This window comes from Ascaphus truei, chromosome 5 (genome assembly GCF_040206685.1).
Source record: "Ascaphus truei isolate aAscTru1 chromosome 5, aAscTru1.hap1, whole genome shotgun sequence".
In the NCBI taxonomy this organism is placed as follows: Eukaryota; Metazoa; Chordata; class Amphibia; order Anura; family Ascaphidae; genus Ascaphus; species Ascaphus truei.
Genome location: NC_134487.1, coordinates 180,843,132 through 180,868,228, shown reverse-complemented (window position 1 = coordinate 180,868,228; position 25,097 = coordinate 180,843,132). Strand labels below are relative to the sequence as shown.

Sequence of the window (25,097 nt, the reverse complement as noted above, 5' to 3'; positions counted from 1 at the left end):
GCAGTAACACGCACCGGGATACACAGAGGTATAAAACCAGTGCTGCAGTAACACGCACCGGGATACACAGAGGTATAAAACCAGTGCTGCAGTAACACGCACCGGGATACACAGAGGTATAAAACCAGTGCTGCAGTAACACGCACCGGGATACACAGAGGTATAAAACCAGTGCTGCAGTAACACGCACCGGGATACACAGAGGTATAAAACCAGTGCTGCAGTAACACGCACTGGGATACACAGGGGTCTAAAACCAGTGCTGCAGTAACACGCAATGGGATACACAGGGGTATAAAACCAGTGCTGCAGTAATATGCACTGGGATACACAGGGGTATTAAACCAGTGCTGCAGTAACACGCACTGGGATACACAGAGGTATAAAACCAGTGCTGCAGTAACACGCACTGGGATACACAGGGGTATAAAACCAGCGCTGCAGTAACACGCACTAGGATACACAGGGGTATAAAACCAGTGCTGCAGTAACACGCACTGGGATACACTGGTGTATAAAACCAGCGCTGCAGTAACACGCACTGGGATACACTGGTGTATAAAACCAGCGCTGCAGTAACACGCACTGGGATACACTGGTGTATAAAACCAGTGCTGCAGTAACACGCACTGGGATACACAGAGGTATAAAACCAGTGCTGCAGTAACACGCACTGGGATACACAGGTGTATAAAACCAGTGCTGCAGTAACACGCACTGGGATACACAGGGGTATAAAACCAGTGCTGCAGTAACACGCACTGGGATACACAGAGGTATAAAACCAGTGCTGCAGTAACACGCACTGGGATACACAGGGGTATAAAACCAGCGCTGCAGTAACACGCACTGGGATACACAGGGGTATAAAACCAGTGCTGCAGTAAATGAATAATGAAGCAGGGTAATTGCCTGGGATAGCTGAGGTAGCTGCTGCTGTGGGTAGCCACCCAGAGGGCCAGCGCTCAGGCACGGGCTCACAGTGGTTACATCGGCTCTCCCTCCCACAGCGGTCCCAGGCAGCATCACGGACGGTCAGGACACGGGAAGAGGCTTCTTTACGTGGTCCCAGGAGCAGTAACCTCAGCTATCCCAGGCAATTACCCGGCTTCATTACTCACTTACTGCAGCAGCGGTTTTATACCCGCGTATCCCAGCGCTGGGACTGTACTAGTGCTGCTTTTATTTTTATGCTATAAAGGTTGTGTTCTCCTTACTATTTCCGCCCTCATTTCTTTTTTTCCTCATACAATATGTATAGAGATATAATAACACGCAGAGATATAATATGTATAGCTCTATTATAACACGTAGAATGATATAATAACACGCAGAGATATAATAAGACACAGAGATATAATAACACACAGATATAATAACACACAGATATAATAACACACAGATATAATAACACACAGATATAATAACACCCAGATATAATAACACACAGATATAATAACACACAGATATAATAAGACGCAGATATAATAACACACAGATATAATAACGCGCAAAGATATAGTAACAAACAGATATAATAACACAGATATAATAAGACACAAAGAGATATAATAACACGCAGAGATATAATAAGACACAGAGATATAATAACACACAGATATAATAACACGCAGAGATATAATAACACGCAGAGATATAATAAGACACAGAGATATAATAACACACAGATATAATAGCACACAGATATAATAACACGCAGAGATATACTGTAATAACACGCAGAGATATAATAAGACACAGAGATATAATAACACACAGATATAATAACACACAGATATAATAACACACAGAGATACTGTATAATAACACGCAGAGATATAATAAGACACAGAGATATAATAACACACAGATATAATAACACACAGATATAATAACACGCAGAGATATAATAACACGCAGAGATATAATAAGACACAGAGATATAATAACACACAGATATAATAAGACACAAAGAGATATAATAACACACAGAGATATAATAACACGCACAGAGATATAATAACACGCAGAGATATAATAACACACAGAGATATAATAACATGCAGAGCGATATGATAACACGTAGAATGATATAATAACACGCAGAGAGATATAATTACACACAGATATAATAATACGCAGAGGAATGCCATCCCACTGTCTGCGTACGTTCTTCCTACCTACCAATTTGATTGTAAGCTCCTCGGAGCAGGGACTCCTCTTCCTAAATGTTACTTTTATGTCTGAAGCACTTATTCCCATTATCTGTTATTTGTATTATTTGTTATTTATGACTGTCGCGTATTACTACTGTGAAGCGCTATGTACATTAATGGCGCGATATAAAGACATACAATACAATAAAGAGGTGTAAATGGCCTGGTCCCCCGTGACATTGATCATTAGCCTTCCTCTGTTTCTTTACCTGTTAGATACCTTTGTGGGGAATAAAATACATTACAGATCAGAGGGGCGTCCTGCTTGCACGTGTGCTTTGGCAGAAGTGTATATGTGACCCTATAAATCTCCCTCACACCCGGGCCTGGCAGTGTGACACTACTGCAGCGTCCTGTGTAACAATCACTGAGCTGTTAGCAATAGATACAACGGATAGAAAAGACACTACACATAGGTTGGATTAAAAAGAGAATTTTATTTAAATAATGCATCTCTCTGCTGGTAGGGGCCTGCAGCACATTGCAGAGCGATATAGTAACACGCAGAGCAATGCACTGCAGGCCCCTCCAGCAGCACAGTGATCCAGAGGAAGGCGAAACATAACCCCAGGTGTGTTGTGGGGGAAAAAAATTCCTTCCTGACCCCATTAAATGGCGATCGGATCATCCCTGGATCACTGCGCATCAATTACCCCACGCTCATTTTATCCCCCGACACACACACAACCCCCCCCAAATACAGATAAAACCCAACCCCCCCCCAAATACATATAAACCCCAACTCCCCCAAATACATATAAACCCCAACTACCCCAAATACATATAAACCCCAACCCCCCCCCAATACATATAAACCCCAACCCCCCCAAATACATATAAACCCCAACCCCCCCAAATACATATAAACCCCAACCCCTCAAATACATATAAACCCCAACTCCCCCAAATACATATAAACCCCAACCCCCCCAAATACATATAAACACCAACCCCCCCAAATACATATAAACCCCAATCCCCCCAAATACATATAACCCCCAATCCCCCAAATACATATAAACCCCAACCCCCCCAAATACAGATAAACCCCAACCCCCCCAAATACATATAAACCCAAACCCCCCCAAATACATATAAACCCCAACCCCCCCCAAATACATATAAACACCAACTCCCCCAAATACATATAACCCCCAACCCTCCCAAATACATCTAAACCCCAACCCCCAAATACATATAAACACCAACCCCCCCAAATACATATAAACACCAACCCCCCCAAATACATATAACCCCCAACTCCCCCAAATATATATAACCCCCAACCCCCCAAATACATATAAACCCCAACCCCCCCAAATACATATAAACCCCAACCCCCCCAAATACATATAAACCCCAACCCCCCCAAATACATGTAAATCCCAACCCCCCCAAATACATGTAAATCCCAACTCCCCCAAATACATATTAACCCCAACCCCCCCCAAATACATATAAACCCAACCCCCCCAAATACATATAAACCCCAACCCCCCCAAATACATATAAACACCAACCCCCCCAAATACATATAAACACCAACCCCCAAATACATATAAACCCCAACCCCCCCAAATACATATAAACCCCAACCCCCCCAAATACATATAAACCCCAACCCCCCCAAATACATATAAACCCCAACCCCCCCAAATACATATAAACCCCAACACCCCCCCAATACATATAAACCCCACCCCCCAATACATATAAACCCCAACCCCCCCAAATACAGATAAACCCCAACCCCCCAAATACATATAAACCCCAACCCCCCCAAATACATATAAACCCAACCCCCCCAATATATATAACCCCCAACCCCCCCAAATACATATAAACCCCAACACCCAACATATACACACACACACACACACACACACACACACACACACACACACACACACACACACACACACACACACACACACACACACACACACACACACACACACACACACACACACACACATATATATACATATACACACATATATATATACATATACACACATATATACACACACACACACACACACACACACATATATACATATACACACATATATACATATACACACATATATACATATACACACATACACACACACACTTATACACACATATATACATATACACACACACACACACACACACACACACACACACACACACACACACACACACACACACACACACACGGATGCCGGTGGGGGTGATTGGATTACAGCCGGTAGGAGCGAGGAGGGGGACAGGGCTGAGAGGGGAGAAGATGGGGACGAGAGATGGGGGAGAGGGAGACAAGCAAAAAAGGAGGGGGGGGCACAGTTTGTGATATAATTTTTTTTCTAAATATTTTTTAATGTGCCCCTTCCTGTCACTCAGCCCGTCCTGCAGCCCTCCTGCTATTGTCTGCCTCTCCAACGCTGCACCCATCTTCTCAGGGAACCCAGAATGCTCCTGTTCCCTGGCCCCTGTGCTGCACATGGCTGGGGTCTTCTGCCCAGCCATGGGAAGGGGAAGCAGCACTTCCCTGCAACCCTCTCCTCCTCTTCCTCCTCCCACACCGTACCCCCATCATCATCATCATCATCCGAATCATCATCATCCCTCGCCTCCTCTTCCTCCTCCCACACCGTACCCCCATCATCATCATCATCATCCGAATCATCATCATCCCTCGCCTCCTCTTCCTCCTCCAACACCGTATCCCCATCATCATCATCATCATCCGAATCATCCGAATCATTATCATCCCTCGCCTCCTCTTCCTCCTCGCACACCGTACCCCCATCATCATCATCATCCGAATCATCATCATTCCACACCTCCACTTCCTCCTCCCACACCGTATCCCAATCATCATCATCCCACTCACACACCTCCCCGTCCTCATACACCCACTCCTCCTCCTGCGTAGATATGCTGGCTCCTGGGCTGCTGCCGGGCGATCCAGACGGTGAGAGTACGAACGGCTCCACCACAGTGTACTCCACCACCTCCTCCACCACAGTGTACTCCACCACCTCCTCCACCACTGTGTACTCCACCACCTCCTCCACCACCTCCTCCTCCCACACCCACTCCTCCTCCTGCGTAGATATCCTGGCTCCTGGGCTGCTGCTGCAGGGCGATCCAGACGGTGAGAGAACGAACGGCTCCACCGCCGTGTACTCCACCACCTGCAGGAGATACAAAGTGTTTGTAACCAGGGGCAGTGATACTCTGTATCGCAAGAGCTCCTGTGCCACATGGGGCAGGAAACGCATCGCCGAGCAAAATAACAAGCACAGCAAAGCCTTTGCTTGCCTCTCTGGCACTGAAGGGGTTAAATCACAGAACCATTTATACCATTTGAAAAATAATTGATAACCCGTGTGCATTGTACGTCATTGTTTTGTCTGTTATTAGCGGATCCCTCGTTTTCCTGTCCTGTTCCCGCTGAAGATTTTGTTACATGATGCTGCAGATGGACATTAGCTGATGTGTCTCTATGGGAATCCCCTTTCCCGGTCACACAGTTACACTCGGCTATAAGATGAGAAAGCTCTGCACCTCTTCCTCTGTCTCCTTTACATCTACAGCCTGAGAGTCCTCATCTTCTCTCCTCTGAGGACCGTCTCCCACTATACCCCTATCCTGAGTACCCCTAATACTCCCAGGCCCAGTACCCCCTAATACTCCCATCACCCGGCTCAATACCCCCTAATACTCCCATCACCCAGGCCCAGTACCCCGAATACTCCCATCACCCGGCTCAATACCCCCTACTACTCCCATCACCCAGGCCCAGTACCCCGAATACTCCCATCACCCAGCTCAATACCCCCTAATACTCCCTGGCTTGTTCCCCCTAATACTCTCAGGCCCAATACCCCCCACCCCAGGCTCAGTACCCCCTAATACTCCCATCACCCGGCTCAATACCCCCTAATACTCCCACCCCCAGGCCCAGTACCCCCTAATACTCCCATCACCCGGCTCAATACTCCCTAATACTCCCACCCCCCAGCCCAGTACCCCGAATACTCCCATCACCCGGCTCAATACCCCGTAATACTCCCACCCCCAGGCCCAGTACCCCCTAATACTCCCTGGCTTGTACCCCCTAATACTCCCAGGCCCAATACCCCCTAATATCCCCCTCCCCAGGCTCAGTACCCCCTAATACTCCCATCCCCAGGCTCGGAACCCCCTAATACTCCCATTCCCAGGCTCGGAACCCCCTAATACTCCCATTCCCAGGCCCAGTACCCCCTAATACTCCCATCACCCGGCTCAATACCCCCTAATACTCCCACCTCCAGTACCCCCTAATACACCCTGGCTTGTACCCCCTAATACTCCCAGGCCCAATACCCCCTAATACCCTCCTCCCCAGGCCCAGTACTCCCAAATATCCCCCTCCCCAGGCTCACTACCCCCTAATACTCCCATTCCCAGGCTCGGAACCCCCTAATACTCCCAGGCCCAATACCCTCTAATACCCCAGGCCTAATACCCCATAATACTCCTAGGCCCAATACCCCCTAATACCCTCCTCCCCAGGCCCAGGACACCCAAATATCCCCCTCCCCAGGTCCAGTACTTCCTACTACCCCCCTCCCCAGTCCAAGTACCCCCTACATTCCCCTTCCCAGGCCCAATACCCCCTTATACTCCCCTCCTCAGGATCCCCTACATTCCCAGACCCACTACCCCCTGCATGCCCAGTACCCCCTTTCCCCCCCCCCCCCCAGGCCCAGTACCCCCTAATGCCTCCTCCTTAGACTCAGTATCCCCTCATACTCCCCAGGACATGCGAAACGGGAGAGCCCTGCAGGTGTGATCAGGGGAAGGGGAGGGCCTGGAAGGGGGGGGGGGCACTTCAGGGGGAGCCTTGGGAAGGGGCGGGCTACGCGGGGGTTGGTGGGAGCTGGGGAACTCTGTTCGGGGGGGGGGCGCGGCTGGGGAAGGGGGGGGGCGCGGCTGGGGAAGGGGGGGGGCGCGGCTGGGGAAGGGGGGGGGGCGCGGCTGGGGAAGGGGGGGGGGTCTCTCCCATCCCATGAGACCTGTGGAAACATGACCCGGCTAACCTGCAGGAAGAGATCCCCAGCAGGTTCTGTATAATTATACTGTAAAGTGTTGCAGACTATCCTACTATCAGTGTCCTGTACAGCAGCTAATAGTATCGTATATGCAGCTGATTCACAGCTCTGCCAGTCCCATTTACCTGAACATCGCCGGCGGGAGGAAGCTGGGGGACTACTTCCTCCTCTTGCTCTTCAGCTTTCCATGCCTGTGATACAGAGGATATAATGAGATGTATTCCTCACTCATACGCATTTCCTGCTGCTGTATGGGAGGTTTGAGGGTGTTGAACCCAAAATCCGTGGGGCTACACAGATAAACCGTTCTAATGGGAACATTCTCACTACAAACTGTAGTGTTACATGTGCTAGAAGTGTATACAGAGAGGGTGCGTGTGTAGTGAGAATGAAATGGCGCACGTGTATATAACCATTAGTGTGTGTGTCGGAAAGTGAGTGTGTGTTACTGTCTGATTGTTACTGTGTGTGAGTGTGTATGTAACCATTAGTGTGTGTGTGTGTGTGTGTGCGTGTGTGTGTGTGTGTGTGTGTGTGTGTGTGTGTGTGTGTGTCGGAAAGTGTGTGTGTTACTGTCTGATAGTTACTGTGTGTGAGTGTGTATGTAACCATTAGTGTGTGTGTGTCGGAATGAGTGTGTGTTAAACTCTGATAGTTACTGTGTGTGCGTGTGTTATAACCATTATTGTGATTGTGTGGTATTGTCTGATAGTTACTTTGTGTGTTTGTAACCATTAGTGTGTGTGTTACTATCTGATAGTTACTGTGTGTATGTGTGTTTGTAAAGCATAATGAGAAGTGTGAATTTGTGTTACTGTATATCACATAGTGTGGGTCTATGCTAAGCTGCCGTATTGTGGCTGTGTTTCTACAAGTGTATCAATCTGTTAGTGCGCATTTTAGTGTGAGTGTGAGAATATTACTGATTGTGCTTACTTTTTTAGGAGCAGGAATCTGTGTGTGTGTGTGTGTGTGTGTATATGTGTACATATACACACACACATACATATATATATATATATATATAACCAAAACATTGCGCCGATAATATAAATATATATACACACACACATACTGTACACATACACACGTGTGTTTATGTATATATAGATATAAAAAGAAAAAGCAGGCACACCAGGGCTTTGCAAAAAATAAATATATACAATACTATTGAATAGAACTGATCAACGCTTTGGCTCTCTATGGGAGCCTCTAAACACACGGGGACCCCAGGTAGTCAGATCTCACCCCTATTTAATTCTGTTACATGCCACATCAGACTTTGTTTTGATGCATTCTAAGGTTGTCCTTTTATCAGATCTTACCCGGCGTCTCTCCATCTCGGGAAATGTTCGCTGCTTTAAAAATACAGTAGGATGATCCTCGCAATCTGAGACTCAAATACTTGGACAACAAGTTGTGGATGTGTCCTGAAGATGAAAAATAAACCCCCTTGTTATAAATATGATCTAAATGAGCGGTGAAATGTCTGAAATCTCTGCTGCGTCTCAGAAGAAACTTACCTGTCAGATCCACACTGGATATGGCAGCAAGTGGTGGCACAGAACCCTGGCACAGAGCGGTGTGGCTGTCACCATGGAAGTCAGGTCGCAGGTAAACATGTATTTTTTGAAAATGGCAGTAGAATGCGAATGTGTCACATTCTGAGCTCAGCCCCTGAGCTGTCAGAGGTTTCCAGGTTGTGATAATGGGAGATCCATATACTGGGATGTGATAAGAGATATTATGGTCATTTAATACTGTGCCCCATAACCTGCTTTATATGAAGTATCATTTACACCAATTAGTACAGATGCTAAATATTGGGAAATACGCTTCTGGCGACATTGCTACTTTTCTCTACAAATGTTCAATGAAAAAGTTGGATAAAACGTCTTGTGATTTTTCAAACTGCGGATAAAGTTTAAAAATAGCTGCCGAGGTTGGGGGCGGGGCTCACTGCAGGGGGTGGGGGTGGGGTTACCTGCAAAGGGTGGGGGTGGGTTTAGCTGCCGAGGTTGGGGGCGGGGCTAACTGCAGGGGGCGGGGTTACCTGCAGAGGGTGGGGGTGGGGTTACCTGCAGGGGGTGGGGGTGGGTTTAGCTGCAAGGGGTGGGGGTGGGTTTAGCTGCAAGGGGTGGGGGTGGGTTTAGCTGCCGAGGTTGAGGGCGGGGCTAACTGCAGGGGGTGGGGGCAGGGTAACCTGCAGAGGGTGGGTAAGTGGGGTTAGCTGCAGAGGATGGGGGGCAGGGTTTGCTGCAGAGGGGGGGGCGGGGTTAGATGGAGAGGGTGGAGGGGGCGGGGCTAGCTGCAGAGGGTGGGGGGGCGGGGTTAGCTGAGAGGTTGGGGGCAGGATTAGCTGCAGAGGGTGGGGGGGTAGGGTTAGCTGCAGAGGGTGGGGGGGGGGTGGGGTTAGCTGCAGAGGGTGGGGGGGGGGGGGGGTGGGGTTAGCTGCAGAGGGTGTGGGGGGGGTGGGGTTAGCTGCAGATTTAGCTGCAGAGGTTGGTGGCGGGGTTAGCTGCAGAGGGTGGGGGGCGGTGTTAGCGGCAGAGGGTGGGGCAGTATTAGCTGCAGAGGGTGGGGGCAGTGTTAGCTGCAGAGGGTGGGTCGGGGTAAGATGCAGAGGGTGAGGGGTGGGGTTAGTGGCAGAGGGTTGGGGTGGTGTTAGCTGCAAAGGGTGGGGGCGGTGTTAGCTGCAGAGGGTGGGTCGGGGTAAGATGCAGAGGGTGAGGGGTGAGGTTAGTAGCAGAGGGTGGGGGCGGTGTTAGCTGCAGAGGGTGGAGCGGGGTAAGATGCAGAGGGTGGGGGCAGGGTTAGCGGCAGAGGGTGGGGACGGTGTTAGCTGCAGAGGGTGGGGGCGGTGTTAGCTGCAGAGGGTGGGGAGTGAGGTTAGCGGCAGAGGGTGGGGCAGTGTTAGCGGCAGAGGGTGGGGGCGGGGTTAGCTGCAGAGGGTGGGGGCGGGGTTAGCAGCAGAGGGTGGGGGCGGGGTTAGCTGCAGAGGGTGGAGCGGGGTAAGATGCAGAGGGTGAGGGGTGGGGATTGCGGCAGAGGGTAGGGGCGGTGTTAGCTGCAGATGGTGGGGGCAGTGTTAGCTGCAGAGGGTGGGGGCGGGGTTAGCTGCAGAGGGTGGGGCGGGGTAAGATGCAGAGGGTGGGGGCGGTGTTAGCTGCAGAGGGTGGGGGTGGTGTTAGCTGCAGAGGGTGGGGGGGCACGGTTACCTGCAGAGGATGGGGGCGGTGTTTGCTGCAGAGGGTTGGGGCGGTGTTAGCTGCAAAGGGTGGGGGCGGTGTTAGCTGCAGAGGGTGGGTCGGGGTAAGATGCAGAGGGTGAGGGGTGAGGTTAGTGGCAGAGGGTGGGGGCGATGTTAGATGCAGAGGGTGGGGGGCGGGTTAGCGGCAGAGGGTGGGGGCGGTGTTAGCTGCAGAGGGTGGGGGCGGTGTTAGCTGCAGAGGGTGGGGAGTGAGGTTAGCGGCAGAGGGTGGGGCAGTGTTAGCGGCAGATGGTGGGGGCGGTGTTAGCTGCAGAGGGTGGGGGCGGGGTTAGCTGCAGAGGGTGGAGCGGGGTAAGATGCAGAGGGTGGGGGGTGGGGTTAGCGGCAGAGGTTAGGGGCGGTGTTAGCTGCAGATGGTGGAGGCAGTGTTAGCTGCAGAGGGTGGGGGCAGGGTTAGCTGCAGAGGGTGGAGCGGGGTAAGATGCAGAGGGTGGGGGCAGGGTAAGATGCAGAGGGTGGGAGCGGGGTTAGCTGAAGAGGGTGGGGCGGGGTAAGATGCAGAGGGTGGGGGCGGTGTTAGCTGCAGAGGGTGGGGGTGGTGTTAGCTGCAGAGGGTGGGGGCAGTATTTGTGTCTGCGGTGCCCCAGCAGTGAGGCGTCTGCTGCCCAAGATGGCTTCCTCCCCCCCACCCACCCATGCTGCACAGTGAAAGGTAGGCCCCAGAATGACACACACACACACACACACACACACACACACACACACACACACACACACACACACTATAGGGAGAGAGACAGCATGGGAAGAGCGAGACACACAGCATGGGGGGAGAGAGGGAGAGACAGCATGGGGGGAGAGAGTGACAGCATGGGGAGAGAGAGTGACAGCATGGAGAGAGAGAGTGGCAGCATGGAGAGAGAGAGAGTGGCAGCATGGGGAGAGAGAGTGGCAGCATGGGGAGAGAGAGTGACAGCATGGGTAGATAGAGTGACAGCATGGAGAGAGAGAGTGACAGCATGGGAAGAGAGAGTGACAGCATGGGGGGAGCGAGTGACAGCATGGGGAGAGAGAGAGACAGCATGGGGGAGAGAGAGACAGCATGGGGGAGAGAGAGAGAGAGACAGCAGGGGAGAGAGAGAGAGAGACAGCATGGGGAGAGAGAGAGAGAGACAGCATGGGGAGAGAGAGAAACAGCATGGGGAGAGAGAAAAAGACACAGCATGGGGAGAGAGGGTCAGAGAGACACAGCATGGTGGAGAGAGAAAGAGAGACACAGCATGGGGAGAGAGACAGAGAGACACAGCATGGGGAGAGAAAGAGCATGGGGAGGCAGACACAGCATGGGGAGAGAGACAGAGAGACACAGCATGGGGAGAGAGAGAGCATGGGGAGACAGATTGACACAGCATGGGGAGACAGAGAGACAACATGGGGAGAGGGAGAGACAGCATCGGGAGAGGGACGGGCACAGCATGGGGAGAGGGATGGACACACAGAATGGGAGAAGGGACGGACACAGCATGGGGAGAGAGACGGACACAGCATGGGGAGAGAGACGGACACCGCATGGGGAGAGAGACGGACACACCGCATGGGGAGAGAGACGGACACACAGCATGGGGAGAGAGACGGACACAGCATGGGGAGAGAGACGGACACAGCATGGAGAGAGGGACAGACACACAGAATGGGGAGAGGGACGTACACACAGAATGGAGAGAGAGACGGACACACAGAATGGGGGGAGGGACGGACACACAGAATGGGGGGAGGGACGGACACACAGAATGGGGAGAGGGAGGGACACAGAATGGGGAGAGAGACGGACACAGCATGGGGAGAGGGACGGACACACAGAATGGGGAGAGGGACGGACACACAGAATGGAGAGAGGGAGAGACACAGAGAATGGGGAGAGGGACGGACACACAGAATGGGGAGAGGGAGAGACACAGAGAATGGGGAGAGGGATAGCAACAGAATGGGGAGAGGGACGGACACAGCATGGGGAGAGGGACGGACACACAGAATGGGGAGAGGAACGGGCACAGCATGGGGAGAGGGACAGACACACAGAATGGGGAGACGGACGGACACAGCATGGGGAGAGGGACGGAGACAGAGAATGGGGAGAGGGACGGACACAGAGAATGGGGAGAGGGACGGACACACAGCATTTGGAGAGGGACGGACACAGAGAATGGGGAGAGGAACGGACACACAGAATGGGGAGAGGGACGGACACAGAGAATGGGGAGAGGGACGGACACAGAGTATGGGGAGAGGGACGGACACACAGAATGGGGAGAGGGAGAGACACAGCATGGGGAGAGGGACGGACACACAGAATGGGGAGAGGGACGGACACACAGAATGGGGAGAGGGACGGACACACAGAATGGAGAGAGGGACGGACACACAGAATGGGGAGAGGGATGGACACACAGAATGGGGAGAGGGACGGACACACAGAATGGGGAGAGGGAGAGACACACAGCATGGGGAGAGGGACGGACACAGAATAGGGAGAGGGAGAGACACAGAGAATGGGGAGAGGGATGGACACAGAGAATGGGGAGAGGGACGGACACAGAATGGGGAGAGGGACAGACACAGCATGGGGAGAGTGACGGACACACAGAATGGGGAGAGGGAGAGACACAGAATGGGGAGGGACGGACACAGAATGGGGAGAGGGACAGATACACAGAATGGGGAGAGGGACAGATACACAGCATAGGGGAGAGGGAGGGACACAGAATGGGGAAGAGAGACAGAATGGGGGAAGAGAGACAGAGAATGGGGGGAGAGAGGGACAGAGAAGGGGAGAGAGAGAGAGACACACACAGAATGGGGGAGAGAGATACACTGAGAGAATGGGGGAGAGAGATACAGACACAGAGAATGGGGGAGAGAGAGACACAGATAATAGGGGGAGAGAACTAGAGAATGGGGAGAGAGACAGAATGGGAATGGTGGAACGAGAATGGAGGGGTGGGAACAAACAAACAAACATTCACACACTTAAGGACCCACCTCTATACACACAAACACACATTGCAGCCCCCACCTCTGTACACACAAACACACACTGCAGGGCCCACCTCTGTACACACACAAACACACTGCAGGGCCCACCTCTATACACACAAACACACACTGCAGCCCCCTCCTCTATACACACAAACACACACTGCAGCCCCCACCTCAATACACACAAACACACACTTCTGCCCCCCACCTCTATACGGACAAACACACACTGCAGCCCCCACCTCAATACACACACACTGCAGGGCCCACCTCTATACACACAAACACACACTGCAGGGCCCACCTCTATACACAAAAACACACACTGCAGCCTCCACCTCTGTACACACAAACACACACTGCAGGGCCCACCTCTATACACACAAACACACTACAGGGCCCACCTTTATACACACAAACACACACTGGAGCCAGGGTTTCCACCTTCTATTGAAGGCTAACCCGGAGATAACATTTTTTAGATCTTTTTATTATATATTTATTTATCTTGCCTTTGGTTGTATCCTCCCCTCCAAATTCCATCAACATGGCTGCGCGACGTCACGTAATGCCCATTGCCATAACAACGAGCCGCTCCGTGATGTCACGCGGCATCAAGTTGACATGACTACGGGACGCATTATGGCGCCGAGGCATCAAGTGATGTCACATTGTCGTGGCAATATGTCATCGCCTGATGTCAGTGTCACATTGTCATGGCAACGGGTGCGTCACGAATGTGTTTTATAAATAATTTTTTCTTGTGTCGCGGTTTTTCATTGTGAAAATCTGGTCACCCTATTGGATGTCCCAGAATAAAGAGAAAAACTCAACGGTGCGCATGTGGTTCCTTAGTCTCCAGCCCTTTAATGTCACTGTGGGACACAGGGCCGGTCTGAGACAGGGAAATGCTGATGGGATTTCTAGGGTGCACGGCTTGATGTCCATGGTCGCTCACCCCAGTAGGGATGAGCTGGGGGGAGGATATGTGAGAGGAAAGGTGGTGAAGTTGTAGAGGAGAGGTATATACCTCCTGCTTTTGCAAACTATACCTGGCCCTACTAAGGGTTAAAGGTCCCAGGGGAGGTTTTGCAAATGAAGCCAGGTGCAGATCACCTCTCCTTAATTAAGAGTGTAAGAAAGGTCAGGCTGGATCGGTTCTCCCCTGTCCCCTTATATCAGCTAAGGCCAGGTCCCCGCTGTGGCGGACGCTGCAGGGACAAGAGCCGCCCCACAATGGGACCGGGCCCGCTGCGAGGGGGGGGCGCCGCACTGCGCAGACAAACTCCTGCTCTCAAGAAAATTGAGATCAGGAGTTGCGATGGTACGCTAGGCGTGTCCCCCAGTGGTTCAGCCAATGAGGGCGAACCTGCCGAGTGACGTCACGGTCGCGCCCCGTCACTCCCCAGTCTTACCCCCCTGTCTTTCCCCCTGCAGCTCTCTGCAGACCGGGGGACTCGGCTGCACGCGCCGCCAGCCTCGCAAGCAGAGGGGCCGCAGCCTAAGGCTACGCTTATAGTGCCGGCGACGCGACGGTCGCTGGAAAATCAAATAGAGATGACTTCCAGCGATCACGACCAATCCGTCGCTCCGTCTCGCCGTCGCTTCGTCTTCGGCTGCAGCAATGCATTTGTTTCGCCGCGACGTCGCTGTCGTCGTCGCCGGCACTATAAGTGCAGCCTAAGGCTAAGGCCCGCTGCACACGCCCGCACGGCTGCCGCCGGCCGCAGTGGGACCAAAGCCTAAGGCCTGGTCCCCGCTGGCTACTGCAGCGCCCGCTGTGGCGGACGCTGCAGGGACGAGAGCCCTCCCCTCAATGGCGCCTGGCCCGCTGCGAGGGGGGGCTGCAGCGCTGTGGCGAGAGTTGCTCCTGCTCTCAATAGAATTGAGAGCAGGACTCGCGATGGAGCGCTAAGCCACGCCCCCTGCGGTTCAGCTAACGAGGGCGAACCTGCCGGGTGACGTCACTCCCCCGCCACGCCCTCTCCCCCCCCCCCGGTCTCTCTTCCTGCAGCTCACTGCAGACCGGGGAATCGGCTGCACACGCCGCCAGTCTCGCGGGCGTGCGTGCTGCGGAGGCACTGGGGCCTCAGCCTAAGAGAGCTGGATGCTACAGACAGGCACTGGCCTGCAACAGGTTTGGTTTATGATATCTGTGTTTTATTGTTTGGTAAGTGGGAAAGCCACCCAAAGATAGCTAGAGAATTGCTGTCTAGTTAATGCTCAGATAGAGCGAGGATTTATTTTGATTCTTTTGTGTGTCTTGATTTTGTTTGCTGGAGTGACAAAGAAAATAAAGCCTTTAAACCAGAGCTGGATGGTCCTGTGACTGTGCTTACCCTAAAAGACAGTGGGATTTAAGGTTCCCAGACAAGAACCCTTCAGCCAAAAAGGGTATTTTGTCATAGTGTATTCCTGTATTACCCCTCTGGGCGTGTAAGTGTATACCGGTATTACCTCTCTGGGCGTGTAGGTGTATACCGGTATTACTTCTCTGGGTGTGTATGTGTATACTGGCATTACTTCTCTGGGTGTGCATATCTATACTGATATTACCTCTCTGGGCATATATGTGTATACTGGTATTACTTCTCTTGGTGTGTATGTGTATACTGATATTACCTCTCTGGGCGTGTATGTGTATACCGGTATTACCTCTCTGGGCGTGTATGTGTATACCGGTATTACCTCTCTGGGTATGTATGTGTATACCGGTATTACCTCTCTGGGCGTGTATGTGTATACCGGTATTACCTCTCTGGGCGTGTATGTGTATACCGGTATTACCTCTCTGGGCGTGTATGTGTATACCGGTATTACCTCTCTGGGCGTGCATGTGTATACCGGTATTACCTCTCTGGGCGTGTATGTGTATACCGGTATTACCTCTCTGGGCGTGTATGTGTATACTGGTATTACCTCTCTGGGCGTGTATGTGTATACCGGTATTACCTCTCTGGGTGTGTATGGGTAGGGTGACCATTTATCCCCCTTTTGCCGGACAGTCCCGGTTTTTTGTGTCCTGTCCCTGTTCTTTGTCTGTCCCGGATTTGTCCCGGGTTTTGGCCCTGGTCCCGGTATGTGGCGGTGAGGAGGATGCCGTGCAAGAGCAGGTAAGTTTTTTTCCATGTTGAATGAATGGTTGCCGGGGGGCGGGACTTAGAATGCCAGCTGGGCCGCAGGGGATTGGCTGCAGGTCATAGAGTGCCGGGGGCGGGACTTCCACTTCCTTCTGCAGAGCAAACGTGGTGTGTGTGTCTCTTCCCGCTCCTGGCTCCTCTGTCGGCTGCGCAGTGTCTCCCCCCCTCTGCCCGCCCGGGGTGATAGGAGGTGGGTTTTTGTGCATTTGACTCCAGTCCTGGCGCTCCCTTCCCCCCGCCCCCCCAGGTCCCCTTGGTGTGGGGGCGGGCAGTGGTGGCTGCGCGGTGTCCCCCCATTCTGCCCCAGGAACCCGTGGCTGCCCGCCCGGGGTGATAGGCTGGCCGCCGGGGGAGGGGGGGGCGGCAGTTTGTACCTTTGCATCCCAGCGCTCCCACCCCTCCCCCTTGGTGCGGGAGATGTGCGCGGGGGTGGGTGCAGGGGGAGGCGGTGAGCCGCCTGCTCGTGGCTGCCTCTGTCTGTACTCCACTATGTGTGTGTATCAGTGTGTGTGTGTACCAGTGTGTGTGTGTGTACCAGTGTGTGTGTGTACCAGTGTGTGTGTGTGGACCAGTGTGTGTGTGGACCAGGGTGTGTGTGTGGACCAGTGTGTGTGTATGTGTGTGTGTACCAGTGTGTGTGTGTACCAGTGTGTGTCAGTCTGTGTGTGTGTCAGTCTGTGTGTGTGTGTGTGTGTGTACCAGTGTGTGTGTGTGTCAGTCTGTCAGTCTGTGTGTGTGTGAATGTATCAGTCTGTGTGTGTGTGTGTATCAGTCTGTGTGTGTACCTGTGTGTGTGTGTGTGTGTATCTGTGTTTGGGTGTGTATCTGTGTGTGTGTGTGTGTATCTGTGTGTGTGTGTGGGTGTGTATCTGTGTGTGTGGGTGTGTATCTGTGTGTGTGGGTGTGTATCAGTGTGGGTGGGTGTCAGTGGGTGTATCTCCCTCCCTCGTCTCCCTCTCCCCGTCTGTCTCCCTCTCCCAGTCTGTCTCCCTCTCTCCCTCCCTCACCCTCTCGCTCACCCTGTCTCCCTCACCCTCCATGTCTTATCTTAACTGCCATATACCTACACCGAAGTAACCTATCCTGCTTTCTTCCAGATCTGACTCAAGCTTCACACGGGAGACATCGGAAGACAGGTAGGGAACACCTCCCCTCCAGTATAGTACCTTGAGGGACTGTGGATCAGGTAAGATCCCAGGCGGGATTGCTACTTTTGAAATTGTGAAGAGCGGGCTTCCTGACACTGGTTAAGGGGTTGAAAATCATTCAGCTCTGGCTTTTTTTGTTTTGTTCGATTAGCGAGGTACACACACACACGCACACACGCACCAAGGACTAATTGTAGTAAAGTATAAGTGTACTACAATAAATAAACTGTTTGTAAAAAAAAAAAAAATTGTCCCGGTTTTTCATTTTCAAAATCTGGTCACCCTATCCTCCTCTTCCCCCCCACCCCCACCCCCCTGCTTAAAGCGGCAGACAGACAAAGGAGAAGCAGCTCTCCTCCTCTTCCCCCCACCCCCCTGCTTAAAGCACCGGCAGACAGACACAGGAGAAGCAGCACGGAGAGGAAGCTCTCTCTCTAAACCGCCCCCCCCCCCCCACACCCTTACTGCACTAGCAGCCACAGGGACAGAAGAAGCAGCACTGAGAGGAAGCTCTCTCTCTCTTCTCTCCCCCCCCCCCTGCTTCTTACTGCACTAGCAGCCACAGGGCCAGAAGAAGCAGCACTGAGAAGCATGCTCCCAGACCAACCCCTCAGGCTGCCCAGATCTCCCCCCCCCAGGCTGTCCTGATCTCCCCCCCCCCCCCCAGGCTGCCCTGATCTCCCCCCCCCCAGGCTGTCCTGATCTCCCCCCCCCAGGCTGCCCTGATCTCCCCCCCCCTGCCCAGGCTGCCCTGATCTCCCCCCCCAGGCTGCCCTGATCTCCCCCCCCAGGCTGCCCTGATCTCCCCCCCCCCCCCGGATGCCCTGATCTGCCCCCCCAGGCTGCCCTGATCTCCCCCCCCCAGACTGCCCTGACCTCCCCCCCAGGCTGCCCTGACCCTCCCTTCTCGCGCTGCCCTGACCCTCCCTTCTCGCGCTTCCCTGACCCACCCCTCTCGCGCTGCCCTGACCCACCCCTCTCGTGCTGCCCTGACCCTCCCTTCTCGCGCTGCCCTGACCCTCCCCTCTCGTGCTGCCCTGACCCCTCTTGCGCTGCCCAGACCACCCCCCCCCCACAGCTGCACCAAGCCTGCCCACACCGGCACCCACCCTGCCCCCACTGCTGCTGCAGAGTTACCCCCTCCCGTCACCACAGTTCCCCTGCCCAAGCCCCGCGTTACGCACCCTCCTATGCACCCTACGCATAGGACGGGGGGGAGGGTGCTTCATGATGAGGGGGACTGTTGAAAGGGACTGAGGGAGATCAAGGGTGCTGGGGGGGAGATGATGATGATGATGGGGGGGTTAAATGAGATGGTGATGAGGGGGGGTTAAATGAGATGATGATGGGGTGAGGTGATGATGATGAGGGTAGTGGTGGTGGCATGAGAGGAGGATGAAGAGGGGGGTGAGTGGAGGAGGGGGACAAGGGGGGTGAGAGGATGAGCGGGGTTGCGGTCGGAGAATTTATAAACTTGTTCAAACAGTGTGTGGTTTTAAAATTTTTCGCATGTGCAACATAATACTTCCATTTTTACATGGTGTGGCTATTTTCACTTCTAATTCGCCACACCTGTGGCTACATTTATCCCCTGTGCACTAGCCCCCCACCCAGGTTTAAGTCTCTTATCCCGCTATATATGCCTTTCATCCGTCTCGATTACAATAGGATCTTTATGCCTGTTTAGTTGCCCTTTCTTTTCATCATATGGGTCAGAGACTGTTCTAATTTTACACCCAGTTTAACCAGTGGGTTTTCAGAGCACCGGACACCACGGGGTTCACTCTCCCATATACCACAATTTACATTGAAAAATAGGTTGGCCACCCCTGGTATACACTATACACTTGATACATAAAGCTTGGCCCCTTGCAGATACATTTGCCAGAATGCCCTCCTACTGTATCTGTATTTTCCTCTTACCAATTAGATTGTAAGATCTTCGGAGCAGGGACTCCTTTTCCTATATGTTACTTTTATGTCTGAAGCACTTATTCCCATGATCTGTTACTCGATGGCGGTAGAGGGAGCCCACCCAGGTGGTCCTAACACAGAAATGTGACCGGGGGCCAGTCGGTGTCCTGCTAAGAGAGTGCAGACATTGACTGGAAGGAGAGCAGTGCAGCGTGCAGAGAGGCCCAGCAGATCATGGCCGGTAAGCAGCATGGAGTAGCGATCGCCGTCAGAGGGGACCCTCAATGGTTGCAGTCAAAGTCATACTGAAGTATGTTGTGAAGTACAGGCCTGCTACATTTTGTTGCATTAAAGAGCTCCAACGGTGTCCGGCACCTAGATGCTCAGGATTGGTTGGCCGTATCATCACTGACATTGACATACATCCGCTCAACGTTTAAGTATAGTGTTATGTTGATGTGCTGTTATGTGACTGTGGTGATCCTTTGTTAAGGATCACAAGGTTCTCTAGTATCTATCTTAAGGTATCTATAAACTCTGTTATACCTCATCCGCCTTGTTTGTTTCCAGTTGTCTGATCGCAAGCCACGTTTGGCATATCAATTGGACATAAAGGACTCGGGCCCGCATCTCAGCATCAGGTATCAATCTGGAGCTTATAGAAAGAGGAGTTACACAAATAATGCAGAAGGCATTGCACGAGTAAGTGTCCTAGGCTCGGGAGAGAATATAATGTTAAAGGAACCTGCAGGGTTCAAATATATTTGAATGGTTGTACTGACCATGGTTAGTCATCTACTGTATTTAAATGGTTTTACTAACCACGGTTATAATAAATCCAAAAGGAGATCTGTAGGACATGAATACCGTATGAGGATTACACGTGTACACCACAGGTTGAAGAAGAGCATCGGATGGTGACAAACATCAATGCTGCACCTTGTGTAGTTTAAAGCAACCATTTATGCCTCCAGTCGCACACCAGTGTCGTTTATAGCCAGCATCAATGGCGACTGAATGTATGACACAAAGGTCAAGTGTAAGTTTAGGGTAATAGTTCTGGTGCCTAACATTGTGATAAGTGATATGTTCAGTAAAGTTAGCATATTTAAAGGGGCACCAACAAAACTACATACCTAGAGTCCTTAGAGCTCCAATCCACATTTGCTATGAGTTCCACGAGTCAGACAACGCACCCCAGTGGATGCAGGATCCATCAGTGTGGCTATCTGTGCAGCACCATATGTAAATAAAACCTGAATTATTATTACAAGAATATGTCAATCACCATGTATGGAGACTAGTTAGAGTGACCATTCGTACCGGTTTTACCGGTGCAGTCCCGTTTTTTTGTGGCCTGTCCCGGTTTAAGTCTGTCCCGGTTTTTGTCCCGGTTTTTGTCCCTGGTCCTGGTGGGGAGAATGCGGCGGCCGGTAAGTATTGTCTATGTGCGTGTGAATGCTACCGGGGGGACTGAATGATGGAGAATGCCGGGGGCGGGACATAGAATGCCGGCCGGCCCGCAGGGGATTGGTCGCAGGCATGTCAGAGGAAGCCGGGGGCGGGGCTTCCGCTTTGTGAAGCGCACACGTGACTGACTGCCTTCCCGCTCCCGACTTCCCTGTGTACGGTGAGTGTCCCCCTTCTGTCCCAGGTCCCAGCCGGTGGTAGCGTGGGTGCGCAATAGGAGGTAGTAGCGGGGGCGCGCCTGCCCTTGCCCCCGACACGCGCGCCTGCCCTTGCCCCCCGGCGCGCGTGCCTGCCCTTGCCCCCCGGCACGCGCGCCTGCCTTTGCCCCCCAGCGCGCGTGCCTGCCCTTGCCCCCCGGCACGCGCGCCTGCCTTTGCCCCCCAGCGCGCACGCCTGCCTTTGCCCCCCGGCGCGCGTGCCTGCCTTTGCACCCCGGCACGCGCGCATGCCTTTGCCCCCCGGCGCAGGCCTGTCTTTGCCCTCTGGCGCGCTCCCACCTTTGCCCCCCGATGCTCACTTCCCCCCCGTCCACTTGGTGTGGGAGATAGGCTCGGGGGCGGGCAGTGGTGGCTGCGCGTTGTGCGGGCGGTGCAGGGGCTGGCGGGGTGTATGTGTGTGTGTGTATCAGTGGGTGTGTGTGTGTATCAGTGGGTGTGTGTGTATCAGTGTGTGTGTCTGTGTGTTTGTGTGTGTGTGTATCAGTGGGTGTGTGTGTGTGTGTATCAGTGGGTGTGTGTGTGTGTATCAGTGGGTGTGTGTGTGTGTATCAGTGGGTGTGTGTTTGTGTATCAGTGTGTGTGTGTGTGTGTGTGTGGGTGTGTGTGTGTGTGTGTGTGTGGGTGTGTGTGTATCAGTGTGTGTGTGTGTGTGTATCCATGGGTGTGTGTGTGTATCAGTGGGTGTGTGTGTGTATCAGTGGGTTTGTGTGTATCAGTGGGTGTGGGTGTGATTTGGATCAGACAAAACATCTTGCAGAGTATCTGTCCCCATCCAGATTGGTTTCCTACGTAGGTAGTGCACTGAGAAAAATCACACTGACACAGGAGTTCAGAATGTTGTCTGACTTTATTACTACAGCCTGCGTTCCTATATAGGGGCTGTAGGGGAGGGTTTGTATGCAAAGGAGCTGTCTCAGGTCTAAAGGTTGTTTGCCAATACACAGGGCAGTGTCTCATTGGTTCTTGGTAGGTCTTTTCCTTGTATGGTCTTGTTATTGTAGTTTTTTTTGGACACATCAGCATTTGGGTGGAATTCCTCGGGTGCCATCTTCCATACTTGATGGGAGGGGTAGCTGCGGTAGCCATTTTGAGTAAGGAACATAGCAAGGTATTACAGATGAAGAAATAGGCATTTTATCCAATCCATCACAGTCCCCCCTTGAAATGTCTATTTCTGAGTCTGTCCCTAGATGTATACTAACTCATCTGTCCAGATGTGCCTGGGAACACTTTTGTGCTGTACGTTAGACGAGTCATGGCTTGTCCATGACCCCCCTTGCCACAGACTTTGCACATAAGGAAGTCAGATACTGTCCCTATGGGTTTATACTATTGTACTTAACTGGGAGGGACTGTAACGGAGTAAATGGACCATCTTCCGAGAGTGGAGTATTATTATCTGACTGCAGAAAAAAGGTAGGAGTGCTATTGTCAACAGCTTTGGTCATGAAGTTTTTTAAAACATGGGAGAACACAGTAATCCCAAGCAAGACAAAAATAATAACTATTGCGATGCCTGTTTGGGCGAGAATCTTTTGCCATCCTGTCTTTCCTTGCTAGACCACTTTGTGGTCGGTATCCCCAATCTGTTCCAGTGTTCCATCCTACTGCTCCCCAGTAATCACATTCCTGTCCCCAATAACTGTCTGTGATACATATATATGTAGCCCTAGAGTTTGGAGTGTCTCAGTACATATTACACTGCCAATGCGTTGAGGGGCAGCTGACAATATTACAATAATCAAAGGAGAAGGTAGCTACATGAGTATTGGATGAATTATACCAAAACGTAACTACCCCTTCATGTTGGGTGATAGCAATCTCTTGTGCCCCCCCTAGACCCAACAAGCAAAAGATATATAGAATCATTTTCCTTCTGAGGTGTCCTCGTTGGGAGCTGGAACCTTCTTGCAATGAGAGTCGTGTATCCAGGTGTTCTTGCCAGCTAGTTTGACTGATGTGGCTGTGGTCAACAGACCTTGGAAAGGACCATCATATCTAGGCTCTAGGGAGTGTTTCCTTACAAAAATCACGAGTACCCAGTCTCCGGGCACGAGTCTATGAGTCCCGGTATCTAGATCTGGATCTGGAATAGAAGAAAACACTCGACCATGCATATTGGTTAGTTCTTGCGCTAGGGCAGTTACATATTTGGTCAAAACATCAGACTGCATTTGTAACTGCTGTGGGTAGTAACAACCAAGTTTGAGCATAGTACCAAATAGTATCTCAAATGGGGATAGAGCATGTTCCCCTCGTGGGGTGTATCGAACACTGAACAAAGCAATGGGTAGATTATCTGGCCAGGGCATATTTGTTTCCTGGGCCATTTTCAACATTCTAGTTTTCAGTGTGCCATTCATTCTTTCTACCTTTCCACTACTCTGGGGATGGTATGGGGTGTGGAAAGCAAGGGTGGTCCCTAGCGCGGACCAAATTTCTTTAGCTAGCGTAGCAGTGAAAGCGGGGCCTTGGTCGCTTTCTATTACTTCAGGTACCCCATATCTACAAACCACGTCTGTCAGGAGTTTTTTTGCTGTTGTTTTCGCAGTGAGATGTGTGACAGGATAGGCTTCTGGCCATCCTGAAAACATATCTACAATTACTAACGCATATTCAAAATGGCCCAACTTTGGCATCTGAATATGGTCAATCTGGATACGCTGGAAAGGGTATAAGGGCCTTGCAAGGTGTTTCTGCGGTGGTTTTTCCACACGTCCTGGGTTACACTTTGCACAAATTGTACATGATTTGCAGAAATTACTAGTCATTGGGATAATTCCAGGCGCCACATAGTATTTGTCGATCAGTGCATTCATAAGAGTCTTCGAGAGATGTGCTGCTCCATGTGCCCATTGTACCACAGCAGGATACAGTGCCCGTGGCAGACAAAGTTTCTTTTTGTACTCGTAAATTCCTTCTTGGCGATGCACCTCTTTTCTTCCAGCTTTCCTTTTCTTCCTTTGTTGCAGATTCTTGCAACTTCTTCAGATATTTTCGATTGACTGGGAGGTTCTGCATTAACGGAACCATCCTTGTCGTGTCCACTCGATCTTCCACTTCTCGTATCCCGCTGGCAGCTTGTTTTGCTGCAGCATTCACCAGATGGTTTCCTCTGGCTTCTTCTGTGTTCAGTTTCCCATGGGCTTTTACCTTCAGGATGGCCACATGGCTTGGAAGGAGAAGGCGTCCATCAGAGCTTGTATGGCTGAGCTGTGTTTCACTGGTGTTCCTGCTGCTGTCAGAAATCCCCTGGTTTGCCAAATGACGCTAAAATCGTGTGCTACACCAAAGGCATATCTAGAGTCAGTGTAGATATTCGCCGTTTGTCCTTCTGCCAGTTTACACGCTGCAGTGAGAGCTTGTAGTTCGGCCTCTTGTGCGGATGCTGTTGACGGTAGTGTGCTTGCCAGTAGGACCACAGAGTCTGTGGTGACAGCATAACCCGTATGGTAGGTGTAAGGTTAAAACTGTCTTCTGACAGCTCTGGAATTGATAAGGTTAAACAGAATACGCTGGCCTTGCTATTTTCACGGGAGGCTATTGTAAATAGCTTTTAGACCAACTGTTCGTGCTTGTCATATGCTGTTAAGAAGGACAAGACTGCCTTATAAGTCACCATTGTATATGTCTCTTGCTCAGCAGTTAAATGTT

The 25,097-nt window shown here is 51.7% G+C and overlaps 1 long non-coding RNA gene across 1 annotated transcript; it reads right to left on the bottom strand.

Moving 5' to 3' along the window:
- Positions 1 to 5,308: 5,308 nt before the first annotated feature.
- Positions 5,309 to 20,978, bottom strand: LOC142494509 (uncharacterized). Its single transcript, XR_012801496.1, has 6 exons — positions 20,892 to 20,978; positions 20,302 to 20,410; positions 8,830 to 9,030; positions 8,632 to 8,736; positions 7,432 to 7,497; positions 5,309 to 5,401 (listed from the first exon to the last, which is right to left on the bottom strand). It is a non-coding gene; the product is annotated as an uncharacterized LOC142494509 (long non-coding RNA).
- Positions 20,979 to 25,097: the final 4,119 nt, after the last annotated feature.